Here is a 22,305-nt window from a genome sequence, read left to right as displayed (position 1 = left end):
TTTTTGTAATGATTTAGGGGTTGAGGAGGGTACAAGGTGGGAGTGGGAGGAAGAGTGTGGGAGCCTCAGAGCAAATGGAGAATGTGTTCACTGCATCTTACCTCATCGAGGGTTTTATTTTCAGGGAATTTTGGGGCCGTGAATTATAAAAACGTGTCATGGCTGAGAGAGCTGACCAAACAGCTTCCTGGGCTGTGGATGGTTCCTTTTTTTATTTTCATTTTTAATTCTTTTATTTTTAAAAAAAACAAAAACAAAAACAAAAACAAACTACATTCAACAACCCAGAAAGATGCATCTGACGTGCAAATGAGGGTTTGTTAGAGAGGGCCGGTTTTGCTTTGTGACTTAATGAAGGAAAATTTGTGACCCTATATATATATACGTATATATATATATATATATGACATATATATATCCTGAACCAATAATGGGACTTTGTTTATATTGCAAATAAATATTATTTTTTCTTTAATAAGATGAAGAGTGTTTCTGTGTCTGGTAGCTGTCTTTAACCAACGGAGGCCAGGGCAGTTGTGTGTGGGCAAGATCACAGATCTAGGATTTGGAAGGGACCTCAGAGGACATCAAGTCTTATACCCTTCACCGTACAGATGAGGAAATAGAGGCTCAGAGATTATGTGACTTTCTCAAAGGTACCTAGTTGTCAGTGGTAAAGCAGGGCTTCCACCCAAGCTGCAGAAGAGCAGTATGAAAGGACATATGGGGTCCTGTGCATGCTGACCTGAAAATGACTGAGTCTGGCTTCCCAAAGAGCCTAGTCCATCAAACCAGCTTTATTGGCTAGGTGCTGGGGATTCCAAAGCAAAAAATGAAAGTCCCTGCCCTGAAGAAGCTCACATTCTAATCCAGAGGAGCATGGTGCACACACATAGAAGTAAATGCAATGTAGCTTGGGGCTGCTGGAAAGAAAGTCAGGAAAGGCCTCAGTAGGAGGTAAGCTCTGAAGGATGCTAGGGATATTAGGGAGGAAGGGCTTTCCAGGCTTGGGAGCCAACCTATTGAAAGACTCCGAAGAAATGGATTTTGTGTGGGAGGAAGAGCAATGGACTAGATGGGGGTGTTGGGGAAGCAGGATGCTTTGGCTGGAGCATAGGAGTGCACAGTGGGTGATACTATGTCCTCACATTTTGAAGGGAGACTCCATAATATGGAGAGCTTTCACTGCCAGATTAATGAACATGAAGATAGGAAGCAAAAGGGAACAACTGAAGATTTCGGAGCAGATGAGTTACATGCATAGAGCTAAGTATAAGAAAGATTATTTTAGTACCCACATAAGGGATGGGACGATGGCCATTAACCAGGCTGGTGGCAAAGAGAGACTATTGGGAGGGGGTGGAGGTGGGGGGTGGACAGACCAATACAGTGTAGGGTTCCACATATTAAAGGTATGGATCATAGGATCATGCATCTATTTTTTTTCAGGTGAAGAAACAGGCCCAGAGGGCTTAAGTAATTTACCCAAAGCCACACAGTTATTAAATGACAGAACCAGGATTTGAAGCCAAGTACTTTGTTTCTATCCTTCTACTCAATGCATCATGAAGTTTGGGGCCAAGGCTGCTTAACATATAGGAGGAGCAGAAGTGGATTGTGGGGAGAAGTCAGAATGGTTTGAGGAAGAAAAGGCTGAGTAAGGCCTTGATAAGTGTATTTGGAGGACCACTGGGAGGTGTCAGCGACTGTTCTTGGTTAGGACTGGTAGGGGAAGAATTGGAAGGGGAGAAGGCCTATGCTTTGTATAGACTTTAGAGGCTACGCATGAGGAGGCCCTGGGAGAAGTAGTGGAAAGGGTGCAAGGTGTTTAGTCAAGAACAAATGTGAAATCAATCAATCCACCAGCATTCATTAAGCACCACCAGGTATCCAAAGACAAAAAGCGAGGCAGTCCTTCCTTCCCTCGGGGAGCTTACCTTCCCTTGGGACGTCCAAAGTGGAGAATAAAAAACAAAGTGATTTTGGGAAACTAACAACCTGGGAAATCAGGAAAGGACCCTTGAAAGGGGTGGCACTTGAGCTGGGAGCTAGGGGGAAGTGAGGAGGGAGAGCATTCCAGTCATGGGAGAATGCCTATGAAAAGGCAAAGAGACAGGGCATGGGTGATGCAATCTGTTCGTGACTTACTGGACTTCCAAACTGTGCCCACTCTACTAGGGGCTCATCCTGAGGCTTCCCTCAGCAGGGACCCGCTCTACCCTGGAGCAGCCCACCCCGATCCAAGCCCAATCACCACGGGACTATTCTGCAAGGTCCACCCCACTGCTTCCACTGGTAAGAGCCTCCGTTTTGTGGAGGGGCCCAGGTGGGCCTGCCATCCATCTTCTCCTGGTCCTGTGCCTTACTTTCTTTGTACTTCTAAACCTTGCCTCTGCACCGCCCCCCCCATACTTTTTGGGTGTCAAATATAAGCTCCTTGAGGGCAGGAAATGACTTTCTTTTTGTTTGCATTTGTATTCCCAGAGTTTGTCGCTGTGCCACACACACAGTAAGCACCTAATAAGTGTTTGTTTCCTTTGAGTAGAGTACCTGCTATAATGTAAAAGTGTAAGGCATAAGTAAAACTTTTGTTGAGTTGAGTACCTGAAGGAGAGTGATATGTAATCCTCCTGGAAAAATAAATTACAAAGGACTTTGAATGCTAAATAGAGGAGTTTGTATATTAGGATATAGGGAGCTACTGCAGCTTCTTGAGGAAGGGAATGACACGATCACTATAGGAAGCCCAGTTTCACAATGGTGTGGAGAAAGGATTACAGATATTGGAGGCAGGGAAACCAGTTAGGAGGTTTTTGCAATACTCTAGGCTAAAGGTAATGGGCGGCTGAACTAGGGTGCTGAGCACGTGAGTAGGGAGAAGGGGTCAGACTCGAAAGATGTGGAGTAAATAAAATAGGCAAAACTTGGCAATAACTTATAATTGGGGGAGAGGGGAGGGAGAGGAAAGAGTTAAAGGTGACTCCGAGGCTGTGATCCTAGGGAAATGGAAGATGAGATCGCCTGAGCAGAAATAGGAAAGCTAGGGGGAAGGGTGAGTTTAGGAGGAAAGAGGAGTTCTCTCATAGGCATGTGGAGTCTGAGATGCCTATGGATAGCCAGACGGAGATGCCCAAATGAGGGATACAGGCAGGAAGTGTTGTAAGAGGTCAGGAAAGGAGGGATCGGTGTGGGTTGGAGGAGGTCAGGGCAGGCTTCCTGACAAAGATGTGATCCCCCAGCGCCCTCGATGCCATCGAAAATGATGGTGCTCTTTACTGGAAAGGAAGTGTGAGGCCCCAGAGAGACGCCTCCCATTTCCACAAAGCACTTTCCCTGCTCCCCAAGGTAGGTCATAGGGTATTATCTGCATTGTATGAAAGAGGAAACTGGGGCTCATAGGTTAGTCATGTGATTTTCCCAGCCATGCCTCTAGTAATTAGTAGGGCCTAGACTAGAACACAGGGTTCCAGACTCAGCCACCTGCAATGGGGAGCTAGGAAAGGCAGGTGGTATTGTTCTCTTTTTACAGAAGGAGAAATTGAGGCTCTGGGTCCACTTCTGCAGAGGGTTCCTTTCATTCTGTGGTCTGGGTGGTTCCATCCCCGTGTCCGAGTGGGAAAACTTCCCTTTACAAGAGGGAGGCTCCTCCCCTTCTTTTGCAAGGCAGCCCACCCATCTGTGACTCCTGAGTCTAGCCCTATTCTAGGGTGAGGACCACGCAGGCAAGAAAGAGGGTAACCAAGTGATCAATGAACATTTATTAAGTGCCTACTCTGTGCCTGGCACAGAGTGGGTGCCGGGGGAGAGAAATACAATCAGTTAATGAATGAATGAATAAAAGAATATTAATGAATAAAAGAATAAATGAAACCATTCCTATTTGCAAGGTGTTTACATTCTGATGGGAGAGACAAATATATACACATATAATTACATACAGAATAAATATAAAATGAATAAACGCTAATCAATTTTAAGTTGTTTAGAGAAGGGAATAAGCATTTATACAGATAGCACCTACTACGTGCCAGGCACGGTGCTATGTGCTTTTACAAATACCTCATTTGATCCTCAGAACAACCCTTCAAGGTAGATGTTACTATTCCACCCCTTTCATAGTTGAGCAAGCTGAGGCAAACAGGTGAAGTGGCTTGCCTAGGGCCACACGGCTAAGCTAGTAAGTGTCCAAAATCACCTTTGCACTTGGATCTTCTCTATTCCAGGCCCATCGTTCTATACACTATGACACCAGCTGCTTCTAGTTAGGTACAAAGCATTTTAGAAGGGGTGCCACTAGCAGCTGAGAGGATGAGAAAAATCTTTTTGTAGAAGGAGGTGCATCTTAAAGGAAGAAAGGTGGAGGTGAAAAGAGAGTGCATTCCAGACATGGCAGGTGACCAATGCAAAAGCATGATGATGGGAGATGGAGTGTCCTTTGTGAGAGCAGCTAGAAGGCTGGTTTGGCTCAACTGAAGCGTAAGGGAAGGGGGAGTCATGGCCTCAAAGACTTGAAAGATAGGCTTGGATGAGGTTTCGAAGAGTTTATATTTTTGATTCTGGACACAATAGGAACCCACTGGAGTTGATTAAGTCAGGCGAGCGACACAGTCAGATACACCATTATGGAAAGCACTTTGGCAGCTGTTTGGAAGGTGGGTTGTAGAGGAGAGCAATTAGAAGCAGAGAGACTGATTCAGAGGCTATTTCAATGATCTAGGCCAGAGGTGATGCTTGTAGAGAAATGGCAAGATATTTGGGGTCAGGGAGAGTAAGAAGTTGGGGATCATACAAAGATTATGGAAAGAGAGAAGCTTTGGAAAAAGGTGGGTTTGGGGGCGAGAAGAGAAGCCTTGGTCAGGGTTTTCCCATTGGCACTGGGGGGCTTTCACCCACTTGTTTCATAGCATTTCATTTCAGGCATGGACCTGAAAGGCCATGTCGTCCAAGTTGACTGAGAATCCTTTCAACAGTGTCCTGATTAAATGCCATCTGGCTTTTGCTGGAAGCCCCACAGTGAGGGGAAGCCCATTACATGCTGAGGTTTGGCTGAAGGAGAGGGGAAGGGTTGAGTGTCTTTCCTTTCTGTCCCTCTCTGTGTCTCTCCATCATCATCTTTCTTGATGGTCACCCTCATTCAGTCTCTCTCTATGTTTTTGTCTCTCTCTTTCTGTCTTTCTCCCGCTCTCCTCTATCATTCTCTCTCTGACTCCATTTCTTTCTCTACATCAAGCTCACTCTATCTGTTTTCACCATCTCTGTCCCACCCTAGTCTGAGTCTCCCTGTGTGTGTGTCTCTCTCTCTCTTTTTCTCTCTGTCTCTGTCTCTCTTGTTTTCTCTCTGTCTCTCCTCCCCACCTCGCCGCCTCCTCTTCGTCGTCTCCTCTCTCTCTCTCTGGCTTTCTTTCCTCTCGTTCTCTTTCTTTTTTCTCTCTGTCTCCATCTCTCCCATTCTCTACCTCTGTCTCTCCTCCACACCTCTCCTTCTCTCTCTCTCTCTCTCTCCCTCTCTCTCTCTCTCTCTCTCTCCTCCCCTCTCTCTCTCTCTCTTTTCTTCTCTTCTTTCCTCCCCTCCCCCACCAGCTTTTTCTTGTTCCATCTCTTTCTATGCCTCTATCTCTCCCAGATCTGCTTGTCCATCCTCAGTCTCATTCTCTCTCCCCTGTTTCACTGTGCCTCAGTTTCTTTCTCATCCCTCTGCATCCCTTTCTCTCTCCAGGCTCTCACTGAACTTGCTGCTGTATCTATTTCTTCGGTTTCTGACTCAGAGAGCACAGGCAGGATGCAAGGTAATAAAAAGCTTCTGCAGGGCCACGTGGCCCAGGCTCACTTGGTGCTTTAGGAGCTATTTCAATCCTGAGCTTCCTCAGGAGCCCTCTGTGAAAGTGGTCGGGCTTCTTCACAGCTGACTCTGGGCTTCAGGACTCCTGGCCATAGCTGGGGAATCTCCCAGGTGAGAAGAAGACCATGACAGGATTTTGATGTGCAATGGAAGAACCTTAAGCTAGCCCTTAGTAGGACATCCCTGGACCATGATAGGTGCAAGAATCAAGAACAGGGGGCTGAGGAAAGCCAAAAAAATTCCAGTGTTTGGTGGGGTTGAAAATGGGTGGACTCCTGCCTCATGGGCCTGGGGGGAGGAGGGCTCTCTGATTTGATCCAGAGCAGCTACAGCATGTAGCTCATTGCTCATGTGGATCAAGGATTGTGGGGAGCTTGACACTATTAAGACCACAGCCTCTAGGCCACCCTTTGTCAACCCTTTGGCAGGATCATTGAAAATGATCCTGCTGGTCTCAGCTGTTGGGAAGAGGGATCTCTCAATCCCCTCATGGGATGAGCCCCAGGAAGCCTTATGATCCTGAAATATTATTGACCCCAGCATCTGGACATCGATTGTAGGAACTTCTGGCTCTTGGGCAGCTAATGACCCAGTGAGGCTAGGCAGCAGATATGATGTCCATTTTACAGAAGTTGTAATAGAGAGAGAAGAGACTGGTTTAAGATCACAGTAGGTCAGCAGGACTAAAACTCAGATCTCTCAGGGTACTAGCCTGGAGCTCTTTCCACTTGGGCAGATTACCCTCCATAGCCAGTGTCATGTAGGTTCAATTAGAAAATAAGCTTCCTGAGGGCAGGGATTGTCTTTCATTTTAATTTGTATTCCTAGTGCCTGCCCTTGCCTGGCACATAGTCAGTGCTCTCTGATCATCATATGTGGGGGAGGGGATGATGCTGAGCTGGGCCAGTGTGGGGCTGTGGGTTGGGTTAAAGGATGGATCTGGGCTATGTGGGAGAGGCTCCTGAGACAGAATGGAAAACCCTGCAGAAAACGAGGAGGATTAAAACATGTTTAAAAAAAGAAAAATTCTCCAAACATTCCCTTTTCCCTCTCTGCGCCTGCTGTTGCCTGGAGTCCTGGGGGTGCTAATTGGTTTCCATGACAACTGGCAGGTAAGCCAAGTTTCCCTGCAGGGGTGGGAGAGCCCTGAGCTTGCTGGAGATGGACTCCCAGACACCAACACCAGGACCTTCCGGGGCATGAGAGGGCCGGATCACCCTGGGAAGGGACCTGGGGCTCTCCTACTCACTCCACCTGCCTGAAATAGGAAAGACAACCAAAGGCCCCCAAGGCAAAGACCTCTCTGACTCCCTCTAGCACCTGCCAGTGACCCTTCTCCTCCCCCTCAACCACCCTCCCAGAATTCAGGAAATGTGAAAGAAATAGTGACCTGGGTATAGAGGGCTAGGCCTGTAGTCAGGGAAGACACAAGTTCAAATCTAGCCTTAGATACTTACTAGCTGCTGTGTCTTCTTGTTGTTCAGTCCTGTCCAACTCTTGGAGACTTCATGGACAGTACTGGCCATGTGGTTTTCTTGGCAAAGATATTGGAGTGGTCCGCCTTTTCCTTCTCTAGTAGATTAAGGCAAACAAAAGTTAAGTGACTTGCCTAGGGTCACACAGCTAGAAAGAATCTGAGGGAGAATTAGAACTCAGGCCTCCTTGACTCCAGGCCCAGAATTCTACCCACTGAGCCATTTAGCTGCCAATCCCCAAGGCTAGTGGCCTCTTATCCATACTTACCCTTTTATGTTCACTCTGCAGCATTTGCCTTCTCCTCCTGGACACTCTCTCTGGGTTTCTATGACTCTTCTCTCAGTTCTCTTCCTATGTGATAGACCACGTCTTCTCATTCTCTTTCCTTGGCCCTTCAACCATATGACACCTAATATGTGTGGGTGCCCTCCAAGATGGAGGCCCTGGGCCCTCTGCTCTTTCCCGTTTGTGGTCTCTCACTCAGTGATCTTATCCTCTCCTATAGAGTCAATGATCATTTCTATGCAGATGACTCCTAGATTCATTTATCCAGCCCTGGTCTCTCTCTCCCAAGCATCACCAGCTCTACCTGTTGGACATCTTGAACTTCCTCACCCATGGTATCTCCCTCCAAGCCAAATGTCCAAAACCAACTCATAGTCTTTCCCCCAAACTCCTCCCTTTTTCCCAGCTCTCCTTTCATGGTCAAAGATGCCACTATCCTCCCAGTCAATCAGGCTTGAAACTTCACTGTCATTCCTGACTCCTCACTCTTGCTCATACCACACGTTCAACCCACTGCCAAACCTTATTCTCTCTACTTTCACGATGTTTCTCATATAAGTCCCCCTCCCTCTAGAATAAGCCTTTATCCACTCTTGCCTGACCTACTGCACTAGCCAACAACGTGCAGGAACAAGCTCCTAGTACCTCCCAAGAACGGATTGTTAAATTTTCAGTATGAGCATTTACACCTCAGAAATGGGCAAACGCTACAGATTGGAGCTTGGTTTATTGTTTTCTTGATCATCTAGACTTAAAAATGATGGAGAAATTGTTGATAACAGTTTAAACTTAAAGGTGTGTCCTGTGTTCAATTTTTTTTTAGAGAGCTGGTTGTTAAACACTGAGCAGCTCACTCCTGTCCACTTCCTGTTCCACATGCTGAAGAGCAGGTCTGCCTTTTTCACTCTCCACCTCCTCCTCAGTTCAATAAACTTCAGTGGCTCCCTATTATCTCCAGGATCAAATATCAAGTCCTTTGTTTGGCACTTCAGGATCCTCCCAACCTGGCCCCTTCCTACCCTTCCAGTCTCCTCATGCTTCATTCCCCCTCACATTCTCCTGTACAACCAGACGGTCTCCTTCACTGTTCCTTGCACAGGGCGCTTGTCCGCTCTGTCTTTGCCTTTGGTTTTTTATGTGTTTTCCCCATGCCTGGAATGCTCACTCTCCCCAGCTCTGACTCTTAGAGCGCCTGGCTCCCATTAGGACTCAGCCCAAGCACCGCCTCCCGGATCAGGCCTTTTCCTGGTCCTCTTCTAAGGTTGTGTTCCATCTACCCCGCATTTATCTTTTATTTCCTACCCTTGCCACCCCCTCCCACTAGAATGTAAGCTCCTTCTGACAGGGACTGTTTCTGCACTGGCAGTAAGCTTTTTGATAAGACCCTTGTGAATTGATTGAGAGCTATGTGACCTTGTAAGACCCTTCACCACAGTTTTCTCATCAGCAGAATACAGGGGCTTGGCCACATAGCTCTTGAGTTATGATTCTATGATCCACCTAAGCTAGGGGGGACCTTAGAATATAGAGCATAGGTTAGACCACATGGTTCTTGAGCTATAATCCCATGATCCATCCAAGCTGGGGTGGGGGGACCTTAGAACATAGAACATAGATTAGACTATGTGGTTCTTGAGCTATGATCCTATGATCTATCTAAGCTGGAGATGGAGACCTTAGAACATAGAACATAGGCTAGACCACATGTTTCTTGAGCTATGATCTATCTAAGCCAGGAGGAAACTTAGAACATAGTACACAAAAAGTCAGAGCTGGGAGGTCATCCGATTCAATTCCCTCATTTTATTAATGGAGAGCCTTGGGACCAGAGAGGTCCCTTACTCTACTTAGAGTGTCCTCTCCCTCCTCAATACCCCTTCTCACCTCCAGCCTGCTAGTGACTGAGCCGAGACTTGAACCCAGGTCTCCTGATTTCCAGGCCAGCGCTGTTTTGACAATGGTGCCCTTTTTCTCATGAAATCAGAATGCACCAAAATTATCGCTTATCACGGTTAGCCTAGTGCAGGGAAAGATAGGGCCTTCAGGACAATTTGGTTTTAACCCTGGCTTGGCCTCTGCCTTCCTGTATGACCTGGCCCTCTCTGGCCTCAGTTTCCCCCTGTGTAGCTCCACTCAGGACTAGAAAGGGGAATGAAGGAGATGAGCGGAGCGGATGGCTTTGGAAAGTTTTACATGGACAAGGAGGTGACTCATCCTGTTTGTTCCTTCTCCAGCAAGCCGGAGTCCCCAGTGTCTGTGCTGGGCCCTGCTCCCTCTGTACCAGGGGAGATCAGGAAGGGGGCGGATCAGATTCTACCAAGGCACACACATAGACACAAGAGCATTGTTCCCCACACTGGGCCAGGCAGAGCAGCCAGGGAGCCCATGGGTGACATTGAGTGGTGTCTGTGTGTGGCAGGCTGGGGGCTGGGCTCTCACCCCTGGCCCCTACCCAGGTCCTGGCCCCTTCCCTGCTCTGGCTAGTCATATAAGTGCCTGGCAGTACTGGTACTACCATAGATCAGCATATAAACGTCTCTTCCTGGGGCTGGGACAAGGGTCCTAGCACTGAAGAAAATGGTCCTGAACCTGACTTGAAAGAGACTTAGTTGGGGAAGGGGCACTTTCTGCTTTTCCCTACCTTTGGTTGGCCTGAAATTACCTCTTTACTGCCCCTAGCCCTTATACTTCAAAGTTCAGCTTGTGCCACTGACTCCAGGAAGCCTTCTCTGACTGGCCCCATCCACACTGATTTCTCCATCTTCATATCCTTTCTGAATTACATGTATCCCTTCTTTAACTGAGAGCCAGAAAATAGAGAAGAGAACCCAACTCTTCCCTTCCCTCCTCCCCTCCCTAATTATAGGAGGTTAGCCCCTCCAGAAGGTACAGAGGTAGAGGGGAGGGCCCTATTGCTTCCTTCCCTCCATGGACAGGGTTGGGGTTGGGGTTTCAAAAGCTAGAAAGGCTGTCACAGATGTAGACCACAGCCCCTAAGAACTCCTCAGACTGGGTCTCCCTGGCCATCCTTGCCAGGATTGATCTACATGCCTACTGTCAGCACCTATGACACCCCCCCACACACACACACATAATAGATGTAGAAATTAAGGCCTGGTTTCTCAAGTCAAAGGAGCTGTTTGTTGAGTTGAATTTAGCCGAGGGCACAGAGCACCTAAGTCTGAGCGGAGGAGGTAGGCTGGAGTCAGGTGGGGAGGGCCCAGTACTCTCTGGGTGCTGTCACACAGGAGGGGCCTGGCTCGTTGGGACTTGTCTGCCCCCAGCCCTTCCCTCCCTCTTGGGCTGGGCTCAGACACCGACTCATCCATGGGTTGGGTAGGTCAGAGGGGACTGGAGGGGGTGACCCTCAGTGGCAGAGCCAAATCCAACTCCATCTCTATCTGTGAAATGGGAACACAATTCGTCATTTATTCGTTCAATAAATATTTATTGAATATTTATTGAATACTGTGTTGTGCATACACAGAAAAAAATAGTTCCTTCCCTCAAGGAACTGCACACCTCACATGTAACCAGCCCTCTCAAGGGATCTTGACATGAGAGTCAGGAGTAGGGGAAATCACCACCAGGCAGGGAAGACAGGACTCACACAGGAACAGATAACACAACTCCAGGCAGTCTATACTAAGGACAGAGTCAATAAATGGTCTAGATGTAAGGGCCATGGAAAACTCAGAAGACCAAGAGCTTTCAGTAGGCTGGCCACGCTTGATCTTGGCCATGAGGGAGTACTGCCCATGCCTGCTGGGGGCTTGGCCAGGTCTGGGGGGTCTTGGGTTCTGTCCTCCAATCTCAGGGTTGTGACGTTGATTGGTGGCCGGGGGAAGCGGGGGCCAGCTTGTCATCTCAGAACAAATGTAGCACAGGTGAACCTTTGGCTTTTCATACTTTTCTCTCTTTCCTGTCTTGTTTTTTGTTCCTCTATTAATCTTCTCCCACCTCCTTTATTTCTTGTTCTGTGTCTTCTTGTCTGTCTCCCTCCCCCTCCCCTCTTTCTATCTCTATCTCTCTCTTCCTTTCCCCTTGAGTCTCTCTCTTTCTCTGGATCTGTCTCTTCTCCTTTCTCATTCTCTGTCTCCCTGGCTCCCTTTTTTTTTCTCCTGACTCCTTCCTTGTTTTCTTCTCTCTCTCTCTCCTTGTCTCTCCTGTCTCCTGTCTCTGAGTCTCTGTCTCTGTCTAGCTATTTTGTTCCATGTCCTTCTCCCAGTCTCTGTCCAGTAGTCAAGGTTCTGCTCCCATGCCACCGACCTCACCTTAGATCCAGGTGACCTGGAGGTTGAACCACATCCTCAGGAGGGTGAATGGGGTCTCCAGAGAGGGACTGAGCATGCCCTCTTTGACCCACACCCTGACTTTCTCAGGCATGAGCCTGAAAGGGTTGAGATGAAGGGAGGTAGGGGGATGGACACTGGGCTTTCCACTCTGGACTCTGGACTCAGGGATCACAGGACAAGAGGGCATTTGAGCAGGAAGTAGCTTAGTTGGGAAAATCCTAGGGAAAGTGTGCAATGCCTTTCTTTCTAGAATCTGAAAGCTAGAATTGAGTTTCAAGGTTCCCAAGGTAAGAGCAGAGGCACTGAACCAGCCTGTTGGAGAAAAGGGACCTTTCCAGAGCTTGTCCACCTGTTTGAACACTAACAGTGGTAAAATGGGGGTCCCAGGCCTGAGAGTTGGATGACCCCAGCCCCCTGGGGACTCAGCCTGTGTCAAAATTAATGCTGGCTGTGCCCTCTCTACACGGAAACTGGGGGATAAATCAACATTTCCAACACAGCACCTCTTCCGAGCCCCTAGCCTTCAAGACCCAGCTTGTCCTGACTGATTCTATCCTGTCATTTTCTCTCTATGTTTCTTTGGAAAGAATGCTGGATTTGGAGTGAGAGGACCTGGGTTTACATGCAGGCTCTGCCACCTAATACCTGGGTGACCTTGGGAAAGTCAAGACTTCCCTGGGCCTCAGTATTCTCATCTGCAAAAAGATGGGACTTGGATACATGACCTCCTTCCAGTTCTAAATCTATGCTGCTGAGCCCCAGAACATTACAGTAGGGACCAGACCATGGAGATCTTCATCCTTTCTTGCACAGCCCTGTTCTCCAATTGCTTCCTGTCTGACAGCCTATCCTCTCCCAGATTGTGAGAATCCTGAGGGCAGGGCCCTGTCTGCATTTCAGACCAGGGCGACCCCAAGGGCCTTGTCTCCTACTGCAGACCTAGAGAATCCTCAGGGCTTAACTCCCTCTCCCAGATTGGGGGCTTCCCAGAAGCCGAGCTTTGTCTCTTCACCTCAGACTAGGGAGTGCAGACTTGAGTGCAGGGTCTTGTCCCTTCCCCCTATTAGACCAGGGACTCTGTTTTTCCCTTCTGTCTCTCACCTAGATTCTAGGGATCTGTTTGGGGCAGGAGAAGGGAGGAAGCAGATGGCTAATGCAGACTGCCTTCCTGTCATCATTCTACCCCCTCATTTCCCAGACAGGCAGGGCCTTGGCTCTCTGACTGCCCCAGGGAAGGTTCCACAGGCCACGTCACCAGTGTTGGGGCCTCTGACTCCTGGCTCTCCATGCCCATTCTGTCCCAGGGCAATATGGACTGAGAAATTGTCCTCTGTGACATCATCTCTGCCCAAGGCTCATTACTTAATGACTGTCATTAGTCACTCCTTCATACAGAGGACAGGGGGTGGTCACCATTAGCTGGGCAGCTGTGTTGGGTGCCCTGAGGAGGATTTTGCCAACCCTCACTTGGGCTGCCAGCTGAGCCCCTAACAAGTTTCATAGCCGGACCCTGGTTCTTGGAACTTTTAGGACCTAGAAGCACCTTGCAAAGGTCTGCTGTTTGGGACTCACCAAGGGAATACAGATGGTTCCGTATAGCCCATTCCTACTGATGGGGACTCAGTTTCAAACCCATGACCTCCTCAAAGGGATAAGGAGTTTTATCTTCCTGTCTTAAGGAGGGCATTCTGTGGGACTATCTATACTCCCTTATCAATGCTGTGGATAAAGGCATAGCAGCCGTCATGCTCACCAAATTTGTAGATGACACGAGGCTGGAAGGGGTGACTAATACACTGGATGGAAGATTCAAGTTCCCTCCAAAAATCTTGACAGGCCAGAGAGATGGTTCTCAAACCATAGCTTATATACAACATATTATGTAAATATATGCTAAGAAACTTGAGAAAACAAAAGAAATAGAGGATACCTTCAAAAACATAAAATAACCAAACTATCAGAAGACTAGATAGAAATTTTAAATCTAAAAAAAAATAGATCTAGTTGTAAAGACACTACCAAATTTTAAAACTCCTGGTCCAGGAAAATTCTATCAAACTTTTAGAGAACAGTCAATACCCCTACTTCAAAAATTGAGAAAAAAGAACTTTATTTGGATCCCTTCACGAGACAAATATTGTCCTAATATCTAAACCAGGAAAAGAGAAAACACAAAAAGAAAATTATGTGCCAATATCATAAATGAACATTGACACAAAAATTTTAGACAAAATCCTATCAGACTACAACAATTTATCCAATAAATCATTCACTATGAATAATTGAAATTTATACCAGGGATGCAAGGATGGTTCAACATTAAGAAAATAATAAGCATAATTAGTCATATTAAAGAATAAAACATCTAAAACCACATGATCATCTTGGTAGATACAGAAAAGTCTTTGACAAAGTACAACACTCTTTTATGCTAAAAAAAAACCCTACAAAGTATAGGGATACAGGGACTTTTTTTTAGTGTCATAGAAAGCATCTATCTAAAATTAGAAGCAAGTATCATATGCAAAGAGAGAGAAATTAGTGGCATAAAGACAGGTAAAGAAGAGATGAAACCATCCCTATTTACCAATGATATAATAGTTTACTTGGAAAATCCTAGAGAATCAGCAAAGATACTACTTGAGACAATGAATAACTTCAGTTGCAGGCTACAAAATAAATGCTCAAAAATCAACTGCCTTAGTTTTCAGAGGAAGAAAATAAAGCTATCTATAGTCATATGAAAAAATGCTCTAAATCACTATTGATTAGAGAAATGCAAATCAAAACAACTCTCAGGTACCACATCTCTCCTGTCAGATTGGCTAACATGTCAAAACATGAAAATGATAAATGCTGGAGAAGATGTAGGAAAATTGGAACACTATTGCGTTGTTGGTGGAGTTGTGAACTAATTCAACCATTCTAGAGAGCAATTTGGACTATGCCCAAAGGGCTATAAAAACGTGCATACCATTTGACCCAGCAATACCACTTCTAAGGCTATATCTCAAAGAGATCATACAAGGGGGAAAAGGACTGGAACGTACAAAAAATATTTATAGCAGCCTTTTTGTGGTGGCAAAGAATTGGAAATCAAGGAGATGCCCATCAGTTGAGGAATGGCTAAACAAATTGTGGTATATGAATGTAATTGAATACTATTGTGCTATAAGAAATAAGGAGCAGATCGACTTCATAAGAACCTGGAGAGTCTTATATGATCTGATGCTGAGTGAAGGGAGCAGAACCAGGAGAACATTGTACACAACCACAGACACTTTGCTTCCGTTATGACTAACTTTGATAGACTTGGCTCTTCTTAATGCAAGGTTCTAAGACAGCTCCAAAAGACTTATGATGGAAAAGGCTAACCACAGCCAGAGAAAAAATTACGGAATCTGAATGCAGATTGAAGCAAAGTATTTGCTCTCTCTTTTAAAAATTTTATTTTTGGTTTTGTTGTCTTTCTCATGGTTCATTTAATTGGTTATAATTCTTCTTTACAATTTGATTATTGGGAAAAGAAGTTTAATGTGAAGGTGTATGTAGAATCTATATCAGGATTACGTCATCTGGGGGGGAGTGGCGAGGAAGGAGACGGAGGGGGAGAAAATTTGGAACTCAAAAACTTATGGAACTGAGTGTTGTAAACTAAGAATAATTAATTAATTAGAAGGAAAAAAATCAACTGCCTTTCTATATAATAATAACAAAACACAAAAATCAATAATAGGAAGAGAAATCTCATTCCAAATAACTACAAAATGTGTAAAATATCAGGGGATTGATCCATCAAAACACAAAAAAGACATATAGATTCAGTTACAGTGTTCCTTAAAGGAATAAAGAACAACTTAAATAGCTGGGGGAATATTCAGTGTTCATGGCTAGGCCATGCTAACATAATAAAAATGACAATATTACCAAAATTAATTTACACTTTTAATGACATACCAATTAAATTATTTTTATAGATCTTGATAACACAAAAACAAAAAGATCTAGAAACAAAAACAATCTAGATCTAGAACAAAAACAAAAGATCAAGAGAAATTATAAAAATAAGCAAAGATGAAGAGGGAATAGCCCTTACTGACCTTACACTGCAATATAAAGCAGCAGTCATCAAAACCATCTGGTACTGGCTTAAAAAAAAGAGATAAATTAATGGAATAGACTAGACATGAGAGAATCAGAAACAATGGAACTCGATAACCAGTGTTTAATAAAGTAAAAAACATAAATTACTTAAGAAAAAGCTCTCTATTTGATAAAAAAAAACTGCTGGGGAAACTGGAAAGCTATTTGGCAGAAATATACTTAGATCAATATCTTATGCTACACTCCATAATACATTTAAATGGATGTACGACCTTGATGCTAAATATCACATTATTAAAAAATTGGAAGAGAAATTATATACCTCTCACAGCTATAGGTAAGAGATACTGGTGATTACAGATGATAAAACATATAACTTTGTTTACTTGAAACTAAAAAGCTTCTACACAGACAAAATTTATGTACATTAGATAAGACAGAAAATGGTCTAATGGGAAAAAAATCTTTACATCAAATTTTTCTGATAAGGGTTTGGTTTCTAAGATACAGAAACAATTAGTAAATATTATGTAAGTCTGATCACCATTCTCCAATAGCTAAGTGGTCTAAGGATATAAACAAACAGCTCTCAAAGAAGAATTGCAAAGTTCACAACCATATGAAAAAATGCTGAGAAATGAAAATCAAAACAACTGTGCGGTTTTTACTTTACGTCCTGAAAATGGGCAAAGATGATTTTTAAAAAATGGCAATACTCAATGTTGGAGGAGTTGTGGGATGATAGGCACCCTAGTACATTATTGGTGGAGCTATGAATTGATACAACCATTTTGGAAAGCAATTTGGAATCATGCAAATAAAGTGACTAAAATGTTAATATCCTTTGAACCAGAGACTCCATTACTGGGCTTATACACCATGGAAGCCATCAATAAGGAGAAAGTCCACTTATACACTAAAGTATATTTATATAAAATATTTACAGCAGCATTTTTTGTAATAACTAAGAATTGGAAACAAAGCAGATGTCCATCAATTGAGCAATAGCTAAACAAATTGTGGTTCATGAATGTAAGGGAATATTGTGCTATAAGAAATGTTATATATGATGAATACAAATAAGCATTGGAAAGATCTATATGAGGTAAGTAAGCAGAGCCAAGAAAACAGTATACAAAGTTAGTACAGCAAAAGATCAAAAGTGAATGTAACAGAATTATAAAGATCAAGCAGGAATCAATTGAAGAGATATAAGAGATACCCCAAACCTGCCCCTTAGTGGAAGAGGGAGGTTCATGGATGTTACACATCACACATGTTTGATCCTGGATGACCATTAGTCAGGTACAGTAGGGGTACTTTCTTGGAGGTGTGGGTTGCATTAAATGGATACTGAGGTCCTTTTCACCTCTCAAATTCTGTGATCTCTCTGACTCTATTTGTGAGAGCCTTGTCCATACAGCCCCCATCCTCTCATGGTGATGGACCTGGCATCACTCCTTCCTTCCAGGAAATCCGAAGACCAGAGAGGGCCATGATCACACAGCCCAGCTAATTAAATCTCGTTGTCCCTCAATCGTTTCAATTCCTAACCTGAAAACTTCTTCCAGGGCCCTCCTCTCTGGGGTACAGGTAGTGCTTACGCTGCCATCATTTTTAATTCCCAGGCCACCTGGGATTCCATACCTCGAACACACACTGCAACTCATCACTCTAGCTTGGGTCTGTTAGTTGTCCACAATGAACACAATATAGATATCATAAATGTTAGGTTAGAAGTTCCCTCCTGAAGTCAATCAACAAGCATGATTAAGCCCCTAATGTGTAAAGACCATTGTGCTAAGCAGTGAGGGTGATGCAAAACTCAGGTAAAACCTGCTCCCTCCCTCATGAAGCTCACAGTCCAGTGGATGACAACAGGTAACAACAATTCAGTAAGCTAGTTAGAGAGGAGCAAACAAAGGACCATGTGAGCTGGCAGTGGGGTGGGGGAAGGGGAAGGTTTGTACAAAAGAGCCTCAGGCTTGGATTCAGAGAACCTGGGTTTAAGCCCCTGCTCTGCTGTCTCTATCTCTAGCTGTGTATCTTCACTCAATCCGTGTCTCTGAGCCTTAGTTTCCCCATCTGAGTAATGAGGGGGCTGGGCTACATGACCTTCCAGTTCTAAATCTGTGATGCTATGATGATGGTTGGAGGAGGGCGAGGAATCACAAAAAGCTTCATGAAGAAAGAGGAATGGTATTTCAGATTTAAGGGAAAGCATAGCAAAATCCGTTCATCCGTTCAACTAAGTTCAGTTTGACAAATGTTTAATCCATACACTGTGTGGTCTGTGCTTAGGATACAAAAACAAATATAGAAGAGTCTCTGTCTTCATGGGGCTTGTACTCTAGTGTGGGAATTAAACATTTCAACAAATGTAATAGGGAATGATCAAGGGAATCTGTCTGATCTACTTTTAATGGGGCACCTCCCCTTGAACCCCATTCTAGCAGATATAACCTGAGGAAGGAACAAACATTGATGGGGCCCCCTCCCTGGTGCCCCTTCTATGGAAACCTTTCCTGATCAGGAAAGGTTTCCATAGAAGGACACCTGGGTCGAGCACTGAAGATGCTAGGGATTCTTTAAGCTTGGAACTGAAGAGGGAGTGCTTTTCTGGCGTATGAGACAAGCCAGCACGAACCGTGAGACCAGGAAATGGAAAACTGAGATTCCATCCTCACGCTGGAGAAGAACATGAAGACCATAGAATCATAGATTTAGTGCTGGCCATCTATTTGACCCCCTCATTATACAAATGAGTATAGTGAGGGCCAGAAAAGTCAAGAGACTGGCCCAAGGTTACATAGATAATAAGGGACAGAGACAGGATTTGAATTGGGAGCTTTCCACTGTGGGCCATTTCTCTATGAAGTAATTCACTCTTTGCTCCACTAATTAATTCACTTCCTCATCACATCCTCATTAATGTCCCTGAATGTGACACTGTTGACCGTACTTTCCTCTCCAGGTTTCTGTGACGCTGCTCTCCTCTCATCTGTCTGACCGCTTCTCAGTCTCTTTCGATAGCTCATCACCCAACATGGCAAGCCTTAACTATGGGGGTTTCCCAAGGCTCTGTCCTGTGCCCTCCTCTCTCTTGTGACCTCATCAGCTCCAGAAATCATCTCTATTAGATGATTCATAAATCTATACATCTTCCCTCCTGAGCTTCGTTCCCTCGCACCAACCACCTAACATACGTTTCAAACTGGATGCTCCAGAGATGTCTCAAACTTCAGCATTTCCAAAACAGAAATCCACTCTTCTATGTCCCTGATGGGGACAGCCTAGGATCCGGAAAGTAAGAGCCTTGAATTCCCAGGGCAGAATCCCCCAAACCACCAGATCTGCTTCCAGGCTAGCACCCAAAGCCATCATTGAGGGGGGAGGAATCATGGTGGAGAAGAGACCGACCTTCCCCTTCATCACCAGCAACAGCTGAAGTCCAGCTGTTGCCAATAGATGGATAAGCCCAGGAGCTCTTGGGGGTGGCAGCACCCCTTCCCCCAAGCCATATTGGTCTTGCTTCTAGTACAGCCCCTGGCGAAGGGGTTGGCCATCCCTACCAATTCCCTCTCTCAGCTTTGGCAAGTCAACCTAGCTAAAGCAACAGGGCACCTTGAGGGGGAAATGAGAAGGGAAGAAAGATTTATATATGTGCCAGGAACTGTGCTAAGCAATTTTACAAATATCATCTCATTTGATCCTTGCAACAACCCTTCGAGGCAGATCATATTACTGTAATATATTATATATTATATTATAAAATATAATTATAATATCCATTTTTACAGTGGAAGAAACTGAGGAAAACAGAGGTTAAGTGACTTGCCCAGGGTCACACATGTGAGCCTGTAAGAATCTGAGGCTGGATATGAATTTGGGTCTTCCTGATTCCAAGCCTAATAGTGTATCCATTGTACCACCAGTTGCCTCTATGGGAGGCAATTTGTGCCAGGCAAATTGAACTCTCATCATCACAGCCACCATCTCCCCTCAGACCCTGACAGAGACAGCCCAGGACCCTGAACTCATGGGAATAGCAATGCCTGCAGCCCAGTGCCCTTGGCTGCCATCCTGAGAATCAACACCGCCCCCTCCCCCCGGGGATGTGGCCTGGCAACTGCTCCTGAAGAGGCTACAGTCACATCTATCGAAGCTCTGGAAAGTTTTTGCCACCAAAATCCTTAGCATTGTCAAAGTGATTCAATATCAGAAACTGATGAGATTTTGTTAGTGGAAATAAGATGAAAGAAGATATATCCACATCTGCTTTGCTGCCGTACCCTAAGGACCACTGGACCTTTCTATCTCATTGGCAGTCAAAACCTTCCATGTATGTTGTCTTCTCCATTAGATTTCAAGCTCCTGGAGAGCAGGGACTGTCTTACTTTTCTGTGGCACATAGTAAGCCCTTAATATTTATTTATTCACTTATTCTTTCAAATACTTTGGCTATCAGCCTTGTGTGCTCATTCTCTCCCTCCTACACACACACACCACACATCAAATCAATTGCCAAATTTTGCTGTTCTTACTTCCATGATACTTCTCGAACTACGTGACCACCTGGAACCAAGCATAGCAATTCTGTGTATGTTCCATGTTCTAGGGCCTATCAACCTCAATACTTAGGCAAAACCATAGAAGTGGGAATGGACCTGGTATGGGGGGTGGGAAGTGGGAGGTAGAGAAGGAGGATAGGAGGGTGGGGTGATGTCCACTGGGGATCAAGGGCCGAGAGTTAGAGAGGTTCAGTAGGATCAGGTTGTGGCCAAGTCTTCTTTGCTAATCCTTCATTGGACCTCAGTCTTTTGTCTCCATTCCCCATGTCCCACTCAACACAGACCCAAGGGAAACTCCAAATCTTCCATTTCTCTGAGAGCTCTCTGAAAAGGGAAGCTGCCCAAGTGTGGCCTCACACACCTCTCTGGTCCAGACTCTGGGCCCCACCCCACCCCCAGCCTGCTCTTGGGCATATGCTTTTGGCTCTTGGATGAAAGGACAAAGCTTCAGTTTCACCAGGTTTTGGCAGGCCAGCTGGCCCCAGAACACCTCTGCCAGCCCTGGCTGTCTTCACTGCCAAGGAAACTCAGACGACTCTCTCCTTCTCTCCCTCCTAGTTTTCCCTGCCTCCTCTTCCTCTTTGTAACCTTGATTAAATAACCAGATGATACTGGCCAAGTGGAGACCCTACAATTCCCTCTTAACTTGCGAGGTATGAAGATCTATTTGGCTAGTGTTGTCTAACCCTGACCTGGGTCTTCCTACTCTGTCCCACTTACTTCCTCTTTTAGTTAATAGGGTAGGGTTGGAGTAGGTTTAGTCATAAATGGCAGGGAACCCTCTAGTCCAATCTCTTCATTTTACATATAGGGAAACTCAGTCCCAGAGAAATGCAATGACTGGCCCAGGGTCATACACAGGGTAGTAAGAGTTGGAGTTGGTGTTTGAAACCAGGTCTCCTGATTCTAAGGCCAACCCTTATTGGGCAGGCTGAGTTGGGAGGCCCCAGGGATGGGGGATAGGAATAAGAAATTTGGTCTTGCCAGAAGGAGGAAGACTCAAATCTAGGTCTGAAAAAAACAAAACCAAAACCAGAAACCACCAACCCAACCTAGCCCTAGCTCCAAGAGTCACACACCTCAAATCCACAGATCTCTTAAACACAAGTCTGCCATATTGCAACTCCAGCCCAGGAGGTAGGGGCAGGAGCCCCATGAGAGGTGAGTCACTGAGAATGTTGGAAGAGAACCCTGGGCTCCTGGGTCCCCAAGATCTCATCTTAATTGATGGAAGATGATGCCTCCTGCAGGTCCCAAAGCTAGAGGCTGAGAGTGCCAAGGGGGCCACCTTTCTAGTGAACAACCAGCAATTTTGAATCATTCTTCTCCAGTTCTGCCCCTGCCATTGGTGAAATAGAGGATCAGGAAAAGAAGAGACAAATATTTTAAGTCAGTCAGTCAATAAACATTTATTAAACACCTACTGTGTTCCAGGCACTGAGCTAAGCTCTAGGCATACAACAAAAGCCAAAAGATACTCCCTGCACTGTTGGAAGTCCCAGTCTAACAGGGGAAGATAGAATACAAGCAACTATGTACAAACAAGCTATATCTGGGATAAATTGGATGTAATCAACAGAGGGAAGGCACTGGAATTAAGGGAGGTCAGGAGTGGAGTGGCTTCATGTAGAAAGTGGTGAATGTGAGATTTTTTTATTTAAATTTTTATTTTTAAAAATTTATTTTAAACCGAAATACAAAATAAGAAAAGAAAAAAATTGCCACATACACAGCA

Source organism: Trichosurus vulpecula, chromosome 9 (genome assembly GCF_011100635.1).
Source record: "Trichosurus vulpecula isolate mTriVul1 chromosome 9, mTriVul1.pri, whole genome shotgun sequence".
Classification (NCBI taxonomy): domain Eukaryota; kingdom Metazoa; phylum Chordata; class Mammalia; order Diprotodontia; family Phalangeridae; genus Trichosurus; species Trichosurus vulpecula.
The sequence above is the reverse complement of the archived record's forward strand: the minus strand, read 5'-3'. Positions refer to the sequence as shown.